This window comes from Vombatus ursinus, unplaced genomic scaffold (genome assembly GCF_900497805.2).
Source record: "Vombatus ursinus unplaced genomic scaffold, bare-nosed wombat genome assembly UNPS02014830.1, whole genome shotgun sequence".
Taxonomy (NCBI): domain Eukaryota; kingdom Metazoa; phylum Chordata; class Mammalia; order Diprotodontia; family Vombatidae; genus Vombatus; species Vombatus ursinus.
The window spans coordinates 1,323,742-1,347,460 of NW_020954608.1; the positions used below are offsets into that span (position 1 = coordinate 1,323,742).

General features: G+C 35.7%; 1 protein-coding gene across 2 annotated transcripts in view; it reads right to left on the reverse strand.

Annotated features, from left to right (window-relative positions):
• FOXP2 (forkhead box P2) overlaps positions 1–23,719 on the reverse strand; it is a 694,083-nt gene that overhangs the window by 626,505 nt on the left and 43,859 nt on the right. The gene's annotated exons all lie outside the window — the stretch shown is intronic.

Below are 23,719 nucleotides of genomic sequence, written 5' to 3' on the forward strand. Positions count from 1 at the left end.
CTCTTTGAGAGTTCTTTTAACCCGCTATAAATGAGGCAAATAAGAAAACACCAAAAAACTTTCACTTCTTCCTTTTTCATATTTTTCTACTTTAAACAATCCTCTTTAAAAATTATTAAAGATATTCAATTGTGTTCACTCTGTCATTTGCCACTTATAATCTAATGACTTTTAGAATCTATTAAGATATTAAGAAAATTAGATCTAAAGAAAACATATATACAAACCTTAAAACTTCTGAAAGTCCTCTAAGCTACAAACTGGAAACTCAACATTTAGACAGCTTGTTGATGTTTTTATTATTTCTGCAATGACAAAATTCTAGCAATATTACTAAAACATCAGCTGGTGCAGTCTGAGTCTAGAGAGGCTAATCCAGTAACATAGTAAAGGGTTTCATCACAGGGATGTATATGGCAAACACTAAATTTGAATAATCTCATAAATTTACAGTTACAGTTTCTGATACTCTGTGGCCATGAAGTGGCTCTGGGTTGTCACATGAGAGAGAGAGAGAGAGAGAGTGTGTGTGTGTGTGTGTACATATTACAGTGCAAATCAGCAACGGAAAGGTGAACTTATCTAGTGTAAGCTGTCAATAGCAACATTTAAGTGAATTCATTTAATGAAGTTCTATTCTGGCAGTCCCCCACCCAATTCCAGGGCTTAGCATGAAAGGGTGTGCAAAATTAGCTGGTGGTTGTTGGTTTTTTTTTTTTTAATCCTCCTTTTCCTGGTACAGAAGTCTGCAGTAAGCACTAAATAAGTAAAGGCTAAGTATAAATAGCACTAGCTATTGTTTACATAGCAGTCTTTGTTTCACAACAACCCTGTAAGGTACTAGTATAAGTATCATTCTCAAGTCACAGATGAAGAAACTAATGGCCAGAGAGACTAGTAATGGGCCCAAGGTTATACACAGCAATGAAAAGGCAAAACCAAGGTTCAAACCCAGTTCTCCTAACCCTAAAGCCAATCTTTTTTTTTTTTTTTAACTGTAGCATACTGCCTCCTGAAAGACAAATTGGGAAAAACTTTCAGCTGCCTTTGTGTGTGGTTTGTGTCAGCCCAGTTTGTTCAGGATGTGCTCCAGCCAATAGACTGCTGCTGAGTGTAAATACTGAAAATAGGTTACATTTCATTAATTCAACTAAAGTTTACAAAGGAATAGATTACTTTAGCAATGTCCTTCTTTTCCAAATATAAATGGCAAGAAGCTATGCTAGGCATACTCACTACGTGGGAATCAAGACACCGTGGATCTTGAAGCACCCTAAGGACTCAAGCCAAGGGCAAATGGATCACCTCAATTGACAGAGCACATATTTTCCTCTGGCAGATGTTTGTCTCTGCCTATTAGCATCACCTCTACTTGGGTTGCGATTATGTAAATATAAAATAATCTTAATAAAAAAAATAATAAAAGTCAGCTCATTTTTTCAGCCAGGCTCTGGGAAGCTGAAAGAAAAAAAAAAGCAGTAACCAAACCCAGTCATTTTATTACAATGCTACTTCCACTTGGAAAAAGCCCAGAAAAGATTGGAGGCTTAAGCACATAGGGCTGGCACTTCAGCCAGTAACTTGCTGTATAACCTTGAACAAGTTGCTTCATCTCCCTGTCTCAGTTTTCGTAACTTTTATTGCAAGATTACAAAATCAACATACCTCAAAAGGCTATTATGAAGAAAGATAAACAAAGAGTGCTTGTACCTTTACAAATTGGAACGGAAATGCTAAACAACAGCAATATATACAAGTGTCAATATGTATATATAGTCTCAAACTTTCCTTCCGCCTTAGTGGTACCAGCAGCCAATACTTCTTGGCCAGGTACCACAAAAATGTGAGGCTCAAAAACTTTGGTGGTTTGTATACAGGAAGAACTGTAATTAGAAGCAAAAGATCTGCATTCAAAAACAATCTCTAATGATGGCTAGTTTTTAACCATCCACAAGTTATCTCATCTCTGTTATGCCAAATCTGGAAAGGCAATGGGCCACTGTGAAGAGAATTTGATATGGAAGGAGATTATCTTTGTTCATAATTTGGGCTCTGCCATCTACGTGACCTTGAGCAAAACGCAAGCCCAACCTCTCTGAGCTTGGGTTTTCTTATTTCTAAAGTGAGAAGGAAGGATAACATCACGGGTTCTTAACTCAGAATCCATGAATTTTTTTGCTATTTTGATAAATGTATTTCAAAATAATTGGATTAATTAGTAATCCTAAGCATCCTACTTTATGCATTTAAAAACATTATTCTGAGAAGGATGGGGTCCAGAGGCTTCACTAGATAACCAAAGGGTCCATGGTACAAAGATTGAGAACCTCTAAACCAAATGATTTCTGATAAAATAATACATAAATGTACCTACCACAAAGGGTTTTTGTGAGGAAAGTGTTTATGTAAATCTTACAAAGCTATATAAATGTGAGTTATTCATGTATGAACTGGGGAAAAACTGAGTCATTCTCATTCTCTCTCTCCCTCTCCCTCACTCCCCCCACCCCTGACTCAAGCTACCTCCTCAGATTTGCTATGTGCCCTTTAGCTACAAGGTCACAAAGTTTAAATTCTAAAAGCCCAAGTAAACCATTTTGGAGAGGTTCACTTACTCTTTCTTTACTGAAAAAATAAACAGATCTTCAGCAAGAAGGTCTTCTTTCCTTTCAAGGACACTCTTGTTCCATTTCAGCAGTTACATCAACAAACTTTACAGCAAAGTCATATGCATTTTGAGTATGCTTCCAAATTCTCCATGTAGAGATAAACATAGTTTAACTTTAAGGTAGCACTCTTAAATGGCTAATAAGGAGAGATGTACAATACCAACAAAATAATAAATACCTGAACAAAGTTCGTGCTTCGGCACAATCCATAAACAGATGTTTATTGAAATTTCTGTCCTCTTTGTATAATTTTAAAATGTCAACAAAGCATGTTTACTTTTTTCATACCTGCCACGTATGTCCAAAAACCTCTCTCCTGAGAGACTTTAAACAACTAAATGATAGTAACCAAATGTCTCAAAACTCGAATAGTATTACTTGATGATTTTATTTTTAGCTCATTCTCTTTACTCTGCATTACTCAGGAGTTTCTACAGCATCACTTACAGAAAGCCAGTTACCTCTATAGAAAAATCTCTATTTCTTACCTGTAAATAATGGATTCAATGCTAAATGCTGCCTTCCTAAGGCAGAGATATTGTCATAATAAACAAGGAAATATATAAGCAGCACTGAAAGTGTTCAGTAAAAAAAAAATCACCAGGTAATTTATTTGAGGGTTTTGTTATTCTTAATCTGAAGAACAAAACAATGAACAGCCTTTGTGGGAGAAAAGACTCAAAAAACTCATATTTAATCAAGTAACTCTTTTATCAAAATGAAGAGTTTTTAAAATTCCACATAGTGAAACAGGTTCCTCTGCATTTTTAACATACATTTTACTCTTAGTTTTTGTGTGTATGGTTTTTTTAACTTTTTTTTAAGCTGAAGCCCAGCACCATCTTTAAGGAATCACAGTACCTCCAATTCACAAAAGAATAATGCTAGCTCATTATTGTTGATGTTATTATGTTGGAAAATAGTGTCTAGTTAAAGATAATAGTCTCTAGCCTCTACTGTAGTAATAAAGATATAGCCAAATTAGACTACATGAATAATTCATTACAGTAGGTTTGATTTTGCTGTTATTTCTGGTGTTACTTTTAAATTGTAGGCTGTTCTGATGGCTAGCATAGATTCTTTTATCTGAATGTTCCCTTAGTTCTTGGAAGGAAATTGGAGGTCCCTTTTCTAGAGAAGGGAAACTAGACCCTCAAAAGGCTATTGTGCTTTTTTGGAAAGGAGTAGAATTTATAATCTTTCAAGCTTTCAAAAAGCTAAAGACTAACTTTTAATATACGAACATAAGTAGCTAGATTTTATGTACTGTACTATACAACACAGATGTCCATCCCCCACAAAAAAAAAGAAAAGAAAAGAAAAAAGAAATTGAGATGAGCAAAACTCTACCAGTAAAACTGAGAGAGCATGCTGGTGTTGAATCTGTGTATGAATTAATTAGTTTAAGCAGTAAATCTTAAAGGTTAAATATCAGACTCCAAGGATGCTAACTGATAAAGTCTCTTCTTAGAAGTGAATAGAGAAGACCCTAGGACACACAAAAATAGAGTAAGATTTGGAGTACTAAGAAATATACTGAAACAATTTCAGTTTTAGCACTGAAACTGAAATCCTGAGGCATTAAATGACTGCGCTAAGGTCACACAGACAGCACAGAGGGATTTGAACCAGATGCTATGATTCCAAATCCAGTGAATTATACCCTAAAAAGGGGCTTTGAGAAGATGTGGCAGCAGTAGCAACACGCAAAACAATTAAACTCCCAATGTCACATAGTTATGCTGACATACAAGAAGGGGCAGGTAGGTAGCACAGTGGATAGAGCACAAGCCCTGGAATCAGGAAAACTCATCTTCCCGAGTTCAAATCTTTACTAGCTGTGTAACCCTGGGAAAGTCGCTTAACCATGTTTGCCTCAGCTTCCTCATCTGTAAAATGAGCTAGAGAAGGAAATGGCAAACCATTCCAGTATGTTTGCCAGAAAAAAAAAGCAAACCCAAAATGGGGTCACAAAGAGTCAGAAATTACTGAAATAAACAAAATATGCTAATATATACACAGAATTTCCTACATGTGAGAAAATATGTATATAAATAGAAAATAATAAAAAATATATAATCACTACAGTATTTGAGTTCTTCAAAAACAACAGGATAGGGGCAAGCACTGTTACCGCTGTGCAAATGAGAAACTAGATGTAAAGATGAGGCTAAACACTGTCAAGATCACATAGAGTTAATATGTAAAAATCAGAACTTTGAAGGGGTACTCTAATGTAGCAGAATTCCTTAGATGACTCCCTTTAAACATTTTATGAATTTACTAGCAAGTTATCACTGAATGACGTACAATTTTACGTAATATGTTTTTCATCTCTACACATTGAAAATATGTTCTTCTGCCCTATGGTTTGTACTTTTAGATAACTGAAGTGTGAAAGGAATCTGAGCAGAAAGTGCACGGATTCCGAAATTCTTCCTGTTTACAATAACAAAGCAAAAAATCACCATACCTCAAAGTACAGGCAGAATAGCATTTTTGCTTTATTCTTATACATCTCAATGGAATTTTCTCCTTTTTGGTCTTTACTTAAAAAAAAAGTTTCAGTGTTAACTTCAAAAGGTTTTAACAGGTTAGAAATATTAGGTTACAATGAGAAGCAGGGAGTTAAAACTTTTCAGATTAGGCATAATTATTCCTAGTTCAGTCTTGACCATAAAATTTTCAAGCATGAGGGAACTCCTTTTCTGCAACAGAAAGAAGTCAATCCAAAGACTTTATACAGCATAATGCAACCCAAGGTATTTAATTTGGCAACATAAATATACTTTCTGGTACCGAAACAATAAACAAGGAAGAGATGATCCACCTGTGCTTTTCAGTTGGTTATATGACTAAAAAATATAGTCAATCATTAGCAAGAGAATGACTGTTCCCTTCTCATATTTTCATCAAGGATGCCATCTATATGTGTATAGATCACTGTCATTAAAATTTATAAAGAAGATAAAAGGTGGCATATGGCCAATATGTCCTCTGGCATGCTGACATCAATTACCTGTGATTTTTTTTTTGCCCAGTTGGTATTCTCCTCTCCCTAAGACAACTTATTAAATAACTCCTTAATAAAGTGAAAATCCTGTTGTATCCAACATAAAGCTCCTTGGTATATCCAGCTTCATTTCATCCTCTACAATAAAATTTCTATTTCTACTTTGTAAGTTCCAAATGCAGAGGATCCGCTCTCAATGATGAGGAAAATAGTTATAGATATAATCCCACATTTTGTTATTTGTTGAGTAACAAAAAGAGGAATTTTACTCCATAAGACAAGCTTATGGGACAATTTCTTTTATAATTTATTATACTTTAAAGACAAAAATAGGCATGTAAACAAAAAAAGGCGATTACCTCAAATCATATTTTAGATAAAAGAATCATGTGAGGGTGTTATATATATCCAACATTCAATAAGATGCACCTGAGGATCTTAAGTTATTGTCCTTAAATGTAATAATAGCAAAGCAGAACCCTTTACTATATCTCCCATTTCCTTAATTTTTCCATAATCACAAGTAACTTCTCTTCTGCCTTTCAAACTGTTTCACTGTTTTTATGATTCCCATTATCATGTTCTTTACACTGAGATAAAAATAAAAGTCATACATTAGTACATATAATTGAATAACTAACTTTAGATTTTCTACTTGATCAATATTATTATTATTTTAAATAGGTTATTTCGGAGTTAACCAACTAGAAATCTCAACCGCTTTTATTTATGAGCTAATATTAATTTATCAAAGCAAATGAAGATTAAAAATTACTCTAGCTCAACATTCAGAATTTGCTATTATAGTCTAGAATAGATCATGTAGAAAATCAGCATAGTAAAGGAATATATGAGAACTGTTTGTGAATGATGTAGTTACCAAGATAAGGAAAAAAATCAAAACTGTCTCAGTTCTCTGTTTCCATTCAACAAAGATCTGGTGGAAACCTTTACTCAACAAAAATGGCCTTTGTACCCCCAGAGTTTGTAACAGTGCCTGATATATAGTAGAGAGTTGATAATTACTTGTGGGAATGGACTGGTCCAGATCCTGCCCATAAACACTGTAAAAGACAGTCAGCACTTAATTTACCAATGCCCTATATTTACAGATGGCCAACACTAAAGAACTGGAATATGGGTCAATTGCTTATGGATATTGAAAAAAGTTACTTATACCACTCTATTTCCTTTCAGTCAACCAATCAGTACACATTTATTAAGCACCTACTATGTGCCGGGCACTGTGCGAAGCGCTGGACCAATGGTCTCCAAGGTGTGGTAATTAAATTGTAATACAGTAACAGAGGGAAAAACTGTTTTCATAAGCTTATTTTACTCCTCTTTTTTGGTCATCAATAACTTTAAAAACTGGTAATATTTCTAGAACTATTTTCTTCATTGAAAATAGTGGAATATCCACATTTGGAGTCTACACAATAGAAACAAAAATGGCCTTGAGGTAGATGAAGTGAGGATGATTTAGATCAAGCACACACCAAGGAGGTCTATTCTGGATGCAACAAGATCTTCAGGGGGTACAAGATGATCGATTGGACTGTGGGAAGAAAAAAGTGGAACTTGTATTCACATTCTTCTAAAATATACTTATGTTATTCTTAAAAAAATAAATTAGCCTTTATTAGCACTTAATATAAGGATTAACCCTAATGCCATGACTCAAGTCAGTATATCAAACAGTCACATGTCATGGTATGAGAGGTTATCCTGTGGGAATAGTAGTAGTTCCAGAAGGTGGAAGAGTTGAAAGGGGTACCCCCAATTCATTCAATCTCTTTTAGTCTATTGTAATGTAAACTACAGTTGACAGGATCCCATTAGATTTACAGATTATACTATCTAGTTTTAACTAACTAAACTTCACAAAATGGACTAGTGGCTTAAAAAGATCTTTGTAAAGAAACCAGAATTTGAAAATAATGCAATCACATGCAAACAAGAAAATGGCAGAGCTAACACCTGTCTTACTCTGAGCACAAGCTCTTCATCATCCACAAGGCAAGGTTAAAAACCTTAATGATCTATATTCTAAACAAATACAGTAAGCCAAATTAAAAAACAATTAAAGGCTATCAAGATCTGAAATATATCTTCTACCATTGAGAGCATCACTAATAATGACAATGATAATAATATAGCTAGCATTTATATAGCACCTATGTGCCACACACTGTGCTAAGCACCTTACAAATATCCCATCTGATCTTCAACAACAATCTTGGTGGGAAGGTGCTGTTACCATCTCTATTTTACAGTTGAAAAACATGAGGCAGACAGAGGAGTGCCTGGTCCAACGTCACACAGCTAGAGTCTGAGGTTAGATTTGTTCCTGAAACCATGCCCAGCACTCTATCCACTGAACCAACGAATTTATAAAAGTTTTTATATCTACACACTTAAAAAACAAACTTGGAAATGTAATTTTCTAACCTATTTAAAAATATTCCAAACTAAGAATTTCCATGGGCTTTGAACCCATTTGCTAAAAAAGATAAAAATGCAACACTGTCTGAATAGTTTGCAAACTCAACAGACTGACACCAATTAAAAAGGGAAATTTAAAGGAATTTCAATGTTAACGAGCATAATTGGTGAATGGGGTTAAAAAATAGTATCATGATTTTCTACGAATAACCAAAAATACATATACTTCTCCCATATGTGTGTATATTTATCTGTGAAGTATCTTTTTACTTCTGACAGCCATTAAAATAAAATATCAAAATATAATGAACTTTGAACCAGTTCAATGAATGGATCAAAAAGTGCTAAGATTTTTAAAAACAATGAAGCATATTCAATCATACTGCTCTTACTAAAATGTTACTGTAATGAACAAAAATGGTTTTTCCTGTTAATAAAAACATTTTAATTGCTTATCTCACCTTTACTGCATAATTTTTTGTATATCTTACAATTTTACATAATATATTGGTACAGCAACACATGTATACTATGTTGTGTTGTATTGTGTCATATCATATAATCTTTTCACATAAGGGCAGCTTGGCAAAATGGTTAGAGAGAGGGAATGGGGTCAGGAAGGCCAGGCAGGGTTCAAGTTCTGCCTTTGATATCTATACCCAAGTTACAATCTCTTAATGCTCTAGGCAACTTTCTAAGACTATTCAGTTGTAAAAAATGGGCCACCTTACATTGGTAAAGGGAACTTCCTCATCTGGGGTACTCCTTATACCAATGAAATCACAGGTCCAACTCCCTAGACATATGATACATGTAATATGATATATTATAGGGGCAAACAACATTTCTTACTCATGGGGCACATGATCAAAAAGGTATGGATAACTGTGTTAGCCACTGTCCAAAGGGTACCAGTAGAGGAAAAAGGACAGAGGGGTGTCACAAGTGATGATTAGGTTCATAGGCTGGCCCACAAAACCCATGATATAGTATGAATAACTAGCAGTACTATTATTATGAACATTATAGTAGCAATACTTTTAACTGAATTCAAAAGGCATTTATTGAAAATTTACTATGTGTACCAGGCATTGCACTAAGTATTGGACATAAAATAACAGAAATGAAAATGGACCCTGTCCTCAAAAAGTTTTCATTCTACTGGGGTAAACAACATAACCACAGGTAAACAAAATCAGAATACACAGAAGCATAGCTCAAATTTAGATAGTGCCTATTATGTGCCAGGCACCTTGCAAAGTGCTTTACAAGTGGTATCTTATTTGACCCTCATCGTAGTCCTGAGAGTTAGGTGCTATTATTCCCTCCATTTCACAGATGAGGAAACTGAGGCACACAGATATACAGTATACAAAACAAACACAAAGGTTTTATTTGGGTGGTGATAGCGATACCAAAAAATGGTAGAAATCTGTAAGCCCCTAATCTAGATAAGCATTGAGCTTTAAAAAGAGCTAGAAATTTTAAAAGGCAAATGTTTTCCAGATGGAGAACATTCTGGGTATCAAACTAAAGGTGTGCAAAGCACCAAAGCAAGAGATGGCATACCATGTACAAGGACACAGCACATGAGCCAGCTAGGGCTTACGAGTGCATGAGCGGGAATAATGTGAGATCCTTCTGGAAAAAGTGTCTCAGGCTGTTTTTTAAACTCGGGTCTTCCTGACTCCAGGCCAGGCACTCTATCCCAAGAGGAGTTCAAAAACTGCCTCAGACACTTCCTAGCTGTGTGACCCTGAGGCAAGTCACATAACCCTATTTGCCTCAGTTTCCTCATAAAATGAGCTGGAGAAGCAAACCACTCCAGCATCTTTGCCAAGAAAACACCAAATCGGGTCCTGAATAGTCAGACACAACTGAAGTAACTGAACAACAAACAGAGGTCATCTAATCCTACCCCACTTTATTTTACAGAAAAAGAAACCAGACCCTAGAACTTAAGTGGTCACACAACTATGCGTTGTGGTTGAAACCATAAGGTAAAGGGTAGCTGGTGGCTATTTTAAGCAATCTCTAGAGAGTTTTGGATAGCCAGTGGATACCAAAAGGAAAGGTATAGGGCATATTTTTTCCCCTGCTGCATTATATTATTACTATCATTCTATGCCCCCAAACTCTAACAAAGAACTATATACTTTTAATACAGAACAGACCTCTCACACCAGGATTCCCAAGCTAGGTGTAGTTTTTAATCACTGACCCTCTTGCTTCCCACCCCCCACCCTACATTTGGCACTCCAATCTCCTATTTCCCTTTCCCTTCTCTATCCATCTCCCCCTTCTTTAATTTGTCATTTTCTTCATGGCTGGATTCATGTGTCATCTCACAGAGAACAATTCTGCCAATCCCCTTATGTCTCAGTTTTTTCTCCTCCTTCTTTATATTAACATGTTGTATTCCCTCCAACTCCAGGAGAAACTAAGATTCTTGAGGCCAAAAATGGTTTTTTGTTTTCCCTTTGGTCTATGTTTCCTACACACCGAACTCAGTGCCTTGGATTTAATAATAATAATACTTTTGGATTGGACTGGATTGGAAGCACTCTGAAGTAGAAAGAACACTGGTGAGAAAACCTCGTTTTGAGCCCCAGGCATCTCACCTCTATATGGAAGGGTTTAGATTCACTAGAAGATCTCTAGGGTGCTTTCCAGCTCCAAAATTATGTGATTCCATGATTCTGAGTTCCTTCTTTTATCGTAGGCCTGACAGTCACTGTTTGACATTGCAAACTGGAACTTCGTCCCTTCTTCCTACTTTTTAGTGGTATCTACTGCAACATGGCAGCCTAGCAGTATTCCATTTTCTGGCGTGCACAGGGACATGAGTGAAGCAAAGTGAATTGACTATTACTGCTGCTCTGTAAGCATGGATAATGCTCCGTCTACCCTGTGCCAGGTTGGTAAAGGATGTATATGTTCGGGCAATGAGGATTGTGAATTCATTAAGTTGCAAAGTTACAGTATAATGAACCTCAATTTTCAGGTGGTCAAATAAAATTAAGAAGAAAAAATAAAATTAACTCAGTGTAATTCTTTGATCCTAATAAAAAGTAATTTGTAGCGTACTGAAGCAAATGGACGTTTCTGGACTGATGTGGATAATTAAAGTGCAGGAGCTTCAGAGACCCCAAAATGCAATGCAGCCTTTTATCAGAAGCAATCACTCTATCTCAGTCTGACAGTTAACAGCATATGATCTGGTAAACAAATACTTTCACACAGTACAAAAGTGCCATTAAAGGCCAAAACTGTCAACACAAATTCCATTCTTACAAGAGAAAAAAATATATAAACTGTTGATCACCTCTGGTTGTCTTAACTAGCATGGAGGTTGTCATGGAAACATTTCTGCGAAGTTCACAGTGATGAAACACAAACACTTCCAGTTTAATTGCTATTAGGTTTAGCATACCAGAGTTTATTTATACTCAGAGTGCATTATGATAAAATGCAGTAGAAACTAAAGCTTGTAATGATCTAGTATAACAATGGCAATGTTTCTTTTAAAAAAATTGGAAATAAAATTCAACAGAAGTTTGATTTTCCAGGGAGAAAAAAATAAGAAAAAAAATACCCAGAACTCATTGTTTCCTCAAATGCTGATAAATTTATTGAGCACATGGATACACAATTGCTTTCCTTTTCTGTACTACATAATAGACAAAACCAACTACTTTATATACTACTTTAAAAAATTAAAAACTGAAGATATTAGAAAAATTCAAATTATAAAAATTAGGTTTTTGATTTTGCTAATTATTTCATGGCAATTATGTGTGTTATTTAAGACTTAACTAGAACTTTGTTTTCTGGTGATAAAATGACAGTAAACTGATCTCTGAGTTCCTTCTTGCTAGAAAAGTCTATGTTCTATCTATATCAATGAGCCAGAACACCCCTCCCCCGCCAACTCTTATCCCACCAGTAATTCCTTTTTTTAAAACAATAAGGGAAATTAAAAAAAAAAAACCTTTTTTGAGAAAAAGGGATGGCTTTTAAAATTACGTGTATAAAATGACATTTTCTCACTACGGGGATGGTAAACCACTTAGCAAATGTCGTTGATAACTGTTGTGGCTGAAAAAAAGCACTGGCCTGAGGCCAAATTCATGATAAGCCTCCTATGATTCTTGCTAGGCTAGACCTTAAACTTAGACTGTCAACCAACCCATGCCTGAAGACATTCTGACTTATTAGGACCTGCCAGAGCTTGCAGTCCACTGGCACAGCCTTTCAAGAGGCTAAGGTCACCACCACTCAACAATGAAGCAAGGGCAGGTAAAAAATCATATAGCTTTGGAAACAGTTAACTGACATAACTGAGTCAATTTTTTATTAGCAGGAAATTCTTTCAATAAATAGTATACATTGAAATTCAAACCACACCAAAGTAGCAACACATTTATTAAATATTTAGAGTATGTTAAGACAGTGTGCTAACAGGCACTTTCCAAAGAAAGGAAGAAACTGCCTCTGCCCTCAAGTAGCACACATTCTCAATGGGAAAACAACATGTAAACAACTATGTAAATACAAGATATATACAGGAGAGACGGGAGGTCAGGGGGGGGGGGAGGCGTTAGCATTGAAGGAGATCAAGCACCGTTTCTTGCAGAAGATAGGGTTTCAAATGAGACTTGGAGAGAGGAAAGCTAAAGTAGAAGGGCAGCAGGGCAGCCCAGGCACTGGGGATTTTTTTTTTTTTTTAAACAGAAGCAAACCAGAATCATGAAGGGTCTATTTTATCTGTGTATGTGAACTGGTTAAAATAAACGGCCATGATTGGCCTGAAGAAGATAAGCCTTCAGGGGCTCACGACAGTGATCTTCAAGTATTTGTGGGGCTGTCATTGTGAAAAAGGGATCTATTCTATTTGGCCCTACAACACAGAACCAGGTAGAAATGGGTTCAAGGGGCAAAAGGCTTAAGGTCAGGAAAAATTTCCTAGCAATGAGAACTGTTCAAAAAGAGAATGGGTTTTCTGGAGAGGTAGTAGGTCCTTCCATCCTTAGAGGTCTTCAACAGGAGCTAGATGACCACTTGTCATATATGTAATAGTAGGGATCCCTTTGAGGTATGGAATAGAATATATGGGTGCTGAAGTCCCTTCCAACTTCCAAATTTCATGATTCTGTGAAATATTCCTACATTTTCTTTATTTAGGTACAGTTTTTTTTATTTTTTAGGGTTGTATGAAAAGAAACTGGCTAAGAGATTAAAACATTTTAAAAATTAACAGATATTTATTTAGTGTTATATGCTATTCAGTGTAAGGAATAAAAAAGAAACCCAAGACTTAGTCATAGTCCCTCAAGATGTTAAAATATAATTGTGGAAACAAGGACTGTGACATATAAAAAAATTTAAAATAATACAGGACAGCATGTAATTACATGTTGGTTAAGAAAAAATGATGAAAACCTCCAGTATGTGGGGCAGAACCACTGTAGTAAACATGAATAGGTTGTGATCTACAGTACTGGGGGTGGAGGGGGGGAACCTACATCGATAAGATCATAAATTTACCTACAAATATATTCATTCTTTCCAAAACCAACAGTGTAGTGATAGCTGTCAATCCAGGAAAAAAAGTGTTTTGCATATTGTAGATATTTGATAAGTGCTTGAATGGTTGAATATCCTGGTAATAAAGGCAAAGTATACTAAATGCTCATAGATCACGCGTCAATCTTCCATACACTACAAAGGTTCTATTTGTCCCTCTCTAGTTGAAAGTTTGGACAATACTCTCTTAAGAGCTCAGTGACTGTCTATGGAAATCTTTCAAATAATGCTATGGTGAATTAGGACACTTACTACAGTAACTGAAATGAGGGCTCCTTGAGTTTGAGTTTAAAAATGAGAAGTAGACACGATCAGTTTCTCCTGCCTATTCCAATTCTTTCATTTAGTAGCAAGTGTCTGTCCAAATCAATGATTATGTGATAACCCAAGTGTCTACAGTAAGGAGGAAAAGAGGAAAATGACATATTAGGGATATCCAAAGGAAAACTGTATAAAGAATATTCCTTACAGCTGGCTGGAGACAGGCGTGGGATGCTTCAGGCCTCCAAATCTATGTCCAGATGGGATTGATGGCATAGCAGCTCCACAGATTGTGGTGGAACTCCAAACATGATTCTCCACTTTGCTATTTTATATAGGAAAAATCCATCTCTGATGTGTCTTAGAGATGCTCCCTTTCATTTCAGGGGTTCCAGGACGGTGAGCGGTATGGAGCTAAGCGTTACTTGCTTCCTCTCCTTCCAGATTTATGTTTTGGGATTTTTGAGAGAAGGGAACAAGAATATAATAGTGGAATGTTCCTTGATTTACTCAAGGTCGACTAACAAGTATATGTGTCATCTCTAATGCCAAGAGCCATGAGGCAATCTAGCAGAGATGGACATAGTCTCTATTAGGTTATTACTGGGCAAAGGGGGAGATCCTTCTTTACTGATTTTAGGCGTGACAGAAACAATGAGGAGACAATAATTATTTATGGGATATGTGTCAGTTATCAGTCAAGTATCATGAAAAGCCTCATACTTAGGTTTTTTCCCCAGGGATTCTACCCTTGAAATCTTAACTAGCGTTCCATGGGATGACAGGAGAAGGAGGAGAAACTTACAATACTCTCAGCCCTGTTAACATAGGGATGAAGGTCACAGTTATTAATAGCTTTATATACATATATGTGTGTATATATATATACACACACGTGTGTATGCATGCATAAACTTTTTCTACAGCAAGCAATATTAATTCATTTACTTTCCTCAGAGTAAGGAATAATTGCACTTAGAGTTAACAAAATTCTAATAAGCAAAACTACTCACATTCATACAATGAGAAAGTGGTATAGAACTACAGAGAACCAACATCACAGAAAGCAATGCAAAATTTAATGTTTTGTTATTCCTGTCACACAAGACTTGCCAAATATAGGCAAATCAGACCATCTATTAGATTTGTCCTCCCTTTTATGAGCTTTTCCCCCATTTAAGCAACCCTAAGCCCCACTTCTTTCTTCACCTTTGCTCCTTGATAAAAACAGAAAAATTGCTAATTTCCATCATCTGGATGGAATTAGTAAATAAATTTTGTGCAAATGAATTTCAGTCAATACTTCATTCAGAAGCATGTTAAAAAAAATTTTAGCTCCAATTGTAGATTAAAAAACTTAGCCCCCCAATAAATGGCATTTCAGACAATAGAGAGTCAATAAATATTTATTAAAAGCCTACAATGTGCCAAGTACTGTGCTATATGCTGGGGATACAAAGAAAGGCAAAAGACAGTCCCTGCTCTTTAGGAGCCCACAGGCTAATGAGGGAAACTGTGTTACAAATAAGTCACATATGTGTATGTATATATGGTATATACACCTGACACACACATATGTATATGCATGTGTGTGTATGTGTATATGTATGTGTGTATGTATGTATGTATTTGATAAATTAAAAATAACCAACAAAGGAAAGGCACCAGAATCAAGATGGATCATAAAAGGTTTCCTGAAGAAGATGGGATGTCAGCTGGTTCTTGAAGGAAGCTAGGAGGCAGAGATGAGGTGGGAGAGCACTCCAGGCATGGAGGATAGTCAATAAAAATGCCTGGAATTTGGAGATGAAGTGTCTTCATGAAGGAACAGCAAAGAGACCAATGGCACTGGCTCATAGAGAACCTAGAAGGTATAGTTGGAATCCTGGCCCTATTCTTAGATCTCAAATTCTGTATTAATTCCATAACCTAGAGAAACATCAAAGAACTGTAAGACGCTCTAGTCTACCAGGTATAACATGGCTCCCATCATCACAAGTCTAATCTCCAAGTTCCTCAGTAATTGCTACGTCATCAAAGACACTCTGGCACTTTCTGAGGTAGAACTTAGGTGTTATACAGTGGAGAGAGCACTGGGCCTAGAGCCAAAAGACCTTAGTTCAAATCGAGTCTCAGATACTTACTACCTGTGTGACTCTGCTTCAGTGCCTTGACCATGAATGAGGATAATAATTGCATGGACCTTAAAAGTTTGTTTTGAGGATAAAAAAGAGGCAATATTTTTAAGGTACCTGGCAAATAATAGGCACTTAATAAACGCTTGTTTGCTCCCTCCCTTCTTGGCTCCTTTTTGGCTCTGAGTTATAGGCAGAACATTAGGGATTCCTAATGCACAATCCACCACTTCTGAAGGAGAAGAAACTACACGTATGGGAGCAGGGATTAGCTCCAGACTAATAACCATAGGACTATGTCTTCTGGCCATTAACTTGCCAGTGTTTGGCACTGTAACTGGTAGAAACTACATAGCAATTCCTTTTCAATTTTAACCAAATTCAACTTCTTTAGGAAGAATGAATGGCTTACTTTTAGCATGGACAGAATATGACAGCTATAGTCACTTATCTTAGTTTTTCTCAACAATCTGACACTATGCAATACTAGAAGAGAACCCAGAAAGTACCAAGCCCTAATCACTCCAAAAGAAAGAGGTTAGATTTTAAAAGCAAAATTGGGGATTGACTTGAAAATGATAAATTTGTACCACACAGTATCAATTTTCCCTGTATAGAATTGATTACAAGGCACCATTTTTCAAATTTGGATTTTGGCAGATACATGCATGCGAGTACATTCATAAATGCCACAATAATTTTCACTTGAATGCTTCAATGAATCTGTGATCTCACTTAGAAGAACATCTTCTCCCCAATGATACAGATGGTAACCCAACCATTCCTTATCACCCTGTGGAGCTCTTCTCTGCTCACATCCAAAATCCTCCACAGAGTCAAACCAATGTGTTTTAGAAACTTTCCTCTAAGTCTTTCAACATTATGTGGTTAATTGTGCAGTATTTGGGTTGTCAATCGACTAGCCCTTGTGCTCTCTGCATGGATAGTAAACTATTTTTTACACTTCTCTCTACTTCTTGTATGCTCAAGCCATCACTGCTGATATGCCATAGTCTACTTAAACCCAGTAGAGTTAGCAAATCCATTGCCCTGTGGTTCACCTGCAATTCTGATTATTTGAAGATTGTGGTGGCCCATGATTTTGTGGCATATTAGCATCACCAGAAAAATATGAATATTAAATGACAAGTATTGGGATTTTTTTTCAGAGAGCAGCTTGATACCATTGAAAATCAGATCTATTTAATGCTGTTAAATATAACATTCAAGATTATAAAACAACACAGAATGCAATTTCAAGTATAAGGTCTCATGAAAATTTACTTGCTTTCAAAAGCCTAAGATATCTCCAAATTATTACCCTGGTTGGGGCCAAATAACATGTTTAAATGAGACATGTTTTGTAGGAAAAGAAGAGACTAAGTACACTTGACATAAGAACAAAAAAGAAGACAATTAAAAGGAAATTCAAATCAATAATATTTTTATAAATCAGCTACTAAGCATATTAGGCTCACATTTCTAAATTCTGGAACAATACCATAATGAAAACTATATCTTGTCAAAGAGTAGCTGAATGTTTCTAAATTTCAGAGAAGCGTGAGTTCTATTAGTGCTTGTTTTCTTCTGTCAAGAATCTGTTTAATAAAAAAAAGTCTATATTTGGTAGGAAGTTGAAATGTTTATTTTACACTGGTTTTTATTTTATATTTTACAACATTTATAGACTTAAGGATAAACATCAGAACTTAAGAAAATTTCTATATTCCATAGTGAATATTGTTTGTACACATGAGAGATGTGGCAAAGTAGTCCATGAACTATTTAAACTCCCATTCAATCATATATTTAGATATTTCAATACTCTGTGGGTGGATATTTGAAGCTGGCCTAAATTCAAATAGGTTACAGGCCTATTAGCAATCTCCTCAACAATCTTCAGTAACACAATGAGAGTACTTTCTAAATGAAACAAGCATTTTAAAACATTGAAATTTTAAACACTGGCTTGTCCCTTTTTTGGCACTGTAACTATAATTTAGATAGAACATCAAGAGTTTTTATTACGGTATAATTTGTGGCAGCTGACCCAAACAAAAAGCATTAAAATGACAGTTTTTATTTATTATGAAACCTCAGCTGACATTTCACTATTTGGCAATTAAAATCTGTATATATTTTGATTCTGAGATAGGCTTCACCACTCAATACTAGTTGTCATCTGCAAAACAAAACAGAAAAAGAACAGGGATATAAACCTCTGGCAAGAATATCAATAAACTTACAAAAACTGATTACGACACTGTTAATTCTTCTTACTGGCAAAAACAGACACAAAAAAACCATTACTGTATCAAGTTTACAACTGATGAATACCATGCTACTCCTCCGAAGTTATGTCTATGTGAAATGTTCCCTATACCATAGCATATAAAAAGGTGGATCTACTAAGCTTTCATCCTGATCCTCCAAGCTTAGAAAATGTTTGTAAAATTTTTTAAAATGCAGTGTAAACATTTCAGCCCTGAACCTTTTTTTATATGCCTTTGAACCTTCACTTTCATGTGCAATACCTGACAGCCCACTGAGAATAGCTGCTGAAAGCCCCGAAGGTGGGTAAAACAGAATTTCTGACTCAGGAAATAAAGATCAGCTGAATATGATTCCCATATGGCAATCCAGATCAATGGAAAGCAAGACCAAAAATTTACAATATCTATACAGTACAGTACAACTTGAAGGTTATCTTTTATTGCTGGTAGCAAAATTCCCAGTGGCCAAGAATGGAGTAGACACTAAGACTGTAAATCTAATAATGATGAACTAGGAAAATATGTTATATTCATACACCCAAATGAAAATGGAATTATGAAATTCTATTAACTTTTTTGGGCACCACTGATATTGTAAATCATTTCTAAAACTAAAGAACATAATTTCATACTCCTAAAGCAGAAACAAAGATATGAATTAGGTTCTTTAAGTATGAAGAAATTCATGGGACTGAACTACAAGAAGCATTCTTTATTTTAAAAAATGCAACTCAAACAGCTGCAAGGTTACTTTCAAGATAAAATATATTTGGAAGACAATACACTTAATAGTTTGATTGCTTTCATTTCAAGTTTATGTGAAAAATTCACAAAATGTATTTTTAAATTACATACACTCTAAAATACAGTCTTATCATTCTCAAATGGTAACATCTGGAGGTATTCACCATCTACACAGAACCCCTCTCCCACTGGGGCTCTGCACAGGACATCATCTCTAACAATGCAGGACATCTTCAGTAAGCATGTCTCCAAGTTTTATGGCTAATTTAATATTGATAGTCATAGAACCACTAAATAAATTTAGCTCTGTAGTTGCATCCATTATGGAATTTGGTATAATCTTAACAAATACACATGCTTTGGAAGATGAAAGTTTTAAGGGATGTGGCTTACTCTGAGTCACAATTTTGTTTTGCAATCAACAAAAAATAGAGTAAAATCAGGAATTCCTCTATATCTTTCAGTAAATTATAAAACCATAAAGATGTGTTCTTCTATAGAAAATTGACCACCAAAGCCTTGCCTGTGCCAGTCTCATAACTTTATCATAGATATGCTCAATACTTGGGTAGACCATTCTAATAAAACTTCATAAAAATGAGAAAATAGGAATAAGGTTTTTTTAGTTGATGATGTCTTCTTGGTCACTTTGTTTGAGTAACAACACCAGTGACATTTTATTCCCCTAGTTTTTTTAGGTATCTCCCCTCATCTGATATGTCTTGATTATCAATCTTTTGGTAACTTTTAAACTTTTGCCCTCAGTACCAATTTCCCCAACACCTGGTATGCCATAGTCTAGTCCAAATAAGCAGCTCTTTCTGATTTCCTTTTAAGTGACAGTCCAAAAGTGGCTGTTACATTGTCATTGCTGATTGAAAATAACAATTATGTAAAATGGCAAAAACCACAAAGATTGGCAAATCTGTTCTTCCATTTTGCATCTATTTGATGTTCTTCTAGTTATATTCTTGGAATGATCTGGCTTAGCTGTGCCTCAAATCAAACTAGCTTATTTTTTCTCCAGGAATGATTTATAATATGAGTTAATGTCTTTAACTTTATCCATTTCCCAATTTTTTTAGTCTACACTTACTTTAAAAGGTCAGATTAGAGCTTCAGTAATTGAGCCCTATGTCATCTTCTCATATTTACTTTTTTTAATTTAATTTGATGTTGATTTTGACTTCTGTCAATGGTATGTGCCTTAATCATCAGTAACAACTAATTTCCTACATGCGATATTTTCACATTGTTCTATGTTCATCCAGAGGCTAAAAGGTTTCTGTTTTAAAGGATACACTCATGATACACAGTCATAAGACATCCAGGTAGTCTACTAATTTTTGGGCTCTTTCATCTCTCAATCAAACCAAATTTTCCACCACATTTTTCACCATCCTTTCCTGTGCCAACCTTCATAACACAGTGTATGTTCACTTGGTTTGGAAGATCTTGTCAAGTTCGTCATAGAATTCTCTACTTCTCCATACTGTACAACAGATGTTGATACATAAGATATTTAATTGTCTCCATACCTTTTTTGCCTTATGTTCATTGTTGCCAAGTACAATGTGAAAATACTGAAGGTCTCATGAAATTATGTCTTGTTGCTATTGGGCATACAGTAAAACCAACTCTATCAACTCCTTCATTCCTACATGTAAGCAGGCACATATAGCAGGCAGCAGGGTGATGCAATGGATAAAGTCTTTGGCCTCAGGAAGACCTGATTTCAAACCTTATCTCAGACAATTACTTAGGCAATTAGGTGGTACAGTGGATAGAGCAATGAGCCTTAAGTTCAAATAAAGCCTCTGACACTTAGTAGCCTTGGGACATTTAGCAAATCACTCTCAGACTCAGTTTCTGTAAAATGGGAATAATAGTACCAACTTCCCAGAGTTGAACCAAAGATCAACTGAGAAAATATTTATAAACTCTTAGCACAATGCCTGGTATGTAGTAAAAGCTAAATAAATGCTTGTTTCGTCCCTGTGTGACCCTGAGTAAGTCAATTAACTTCTCTCAGCCTCATTTTCATTATCTGTAAAACGAAAATAATAATAGTACCTACCACACGAGGTTGTTTTTAAGATCAAATGAGTTAACCAATATAAAGTGCTTTGCAACATTAAAACCCTCTATAAATACTAGCTGTTATATAAGTCACCTTTCCATTCTGATAGAATATCTACATCTTTAGTTCTCCTCAATAAGGTTATGAATATCAATCTAGTTTAATCCTTCTGATAGTATTAACCTGTTATTCATTGGTCAAAGTGCTCATTCTTAGAGTACTAATAATTAGATTAATGTTTATATATGATTTGAAAGCTGTGGGATCCTTAGCCATCATGCCTCTTTTTTTCCCACCATCATCGCTTTAAAAGCAAAAAGCAGCCACCCTAGACTAAGGGCAATTTTTATTGGATTATCATGGACAAAGATATCATCACTTAATCATCAACTTGCTGGAGACAAGCCTCTATTTACCAGATCTCAAAAATCAGCTGCATTTTGTTGATGATATCATACTCAAAATCTTTCAAACTTAGGAGAACCTGTCAAAATTTGCTTTTTTTACTCCAGCAGAATACCTTCAAAAACCCAGCATCTCTTCTACTTCACAATGAAGTGCTGTAGTAGAACTTGTATACATATACACAAACGTATCTATATGTTATGTTGATAAAAATCATAATTTATTTATATATATATATATATATGCATCCATGAATTATTCCTAAATTATTACATTATGTTGTATACTTCAGCCATTCATAAAACTATAGAGTTAAACATTTCTTAGACTGGAAGAAATCTAGGCTACCTAGACCATCTTCCTACTCAATGCAGGAGCCCAACAGTACTCATCTAGGGACAAGGAAAGAACTAACTCAAAATGCAATCCATTGTGTTTTTTTAAAATGAATAGGTAACCCTTATAAGTTAAATAAAAATATTATTCAAATGATCTTTAATGAATGTATTCTATACACAGCACTATTCTAAATGATGAGAGTAACACAAGGATGAGTAAATCAGATTACATGCCCCCTAGAGCACTACAATATAGCAGGAAAGATAAGGCAGGTACACAAGTAATTCCAGTAAATGGCAGAAACATGAGAGGTACAGTTCTATGTTCAGAGGACACTTTCACTAGAAGAGAAAAAGGAAATCAAGGAAGACTTCATGCCTGGAATTTATTGAGTTGGAACTTTAAAAATGGACTGACTCTAAACAAGAGTAGGGAACAACAAATAATTGCATGAAATTAAGAGGCAGAAGAGTTCAGGGTCTATTTGGGGAAGTGAAAGCACTTCCAGTTAGCTAAAGCATAATGAGAATGAATTGGTATACAGTGAGAAGAGGTGAAAATGGTAGTGTGGTAATATGGTATAGTGGAATCTAGGGACCTAGGTCCAAATTTTTGTCACTTCAGCTCTCTGGGTTTTATTTCCTCATCTGTAAAATGAAGGGGTTGGTCTAGATGACCTCTAAAATTCCTTCGAGCTATACATCTATATTGTATTTTAATAGCCCCTCAGATGTCATTTCCACTAAACTGGATTTAACACTCAGAATTTGGAGTACCCAGGAAGTGGATGATTGCTAGTCTCTCAGTGTTCTAAAGACCCTGAGAGGTTGGGTTTCTAACACAGGCACTAACTAACCTCACCAGTATAATTCCTATTAAAAATCAGCAACCACATTCAATTAGCTTGTGGCAAACGTATTTGCTAAGATGGTATAGCTGGTACAAAACACTCTGCCCAAAAGTCTAGGATACATTCTTCCACAAATACATCTTCTCCAGGGGAAGAGTTAACAAAGATGTAAAGCAGAAAGGTAATGATGCTGCCATGTAAAGAATCCATATTGCCAAAAGGTAAACTCACAATTCTTGGTTACTAGAAGTCCTTTCCTAAGACAATTACAGCATTCTTCTGCATTACAAGAGATCATGTTAGTTGAAGGCTTTTCCCTCAATGGGTTGCCATACTTTTGTAATCATCTCAATCAATCAACAAAATTTTTTTAATATGTGGTGTCATCTGTCTTTCATCCAAAGAATCTGGATTCTCTTTCGTAGAGGAAATAATTACTCACTGAAGATTTTTGTCTTTGTTTTTACAGAGAAAAATGATTAACTGTACATTATGGGGGGGGCAGAGCCAAGATGGCAGAATAAAAGAGTGACTTGCTTGAGCTCTCCCCCAAACCCTTCCAAATGCCTATAAAAAATGGCTCTAAACAAATTCTAAAGCAGCAGAACCCACAAAAAAGACAGAATGAAACAAATTTCCAGCCCAAGACAACCTGTATGTTTGATTGGAAAGGTATATCGCGCCAGACTGGGAGAGTAGTGCAGTTCAGCATGGGTACGCAGGCCTCAGAGGACTGAACTGCAGGCAGCTGTGGCAGTCTCCAGACTTCTCAACCCACTAATGCCAAAGACAACTTAGAAGGTCAGTGGGAAAAGTCTGTGTCTGTGGTGAGAAAGAGAAGTGCGGTGCTCTCAGCTCCAGTCCCCGAGCCTGGCCCTGGGGCAGTGGCTGCTTCCAGAGCTTCTGGTCCATAGACTGA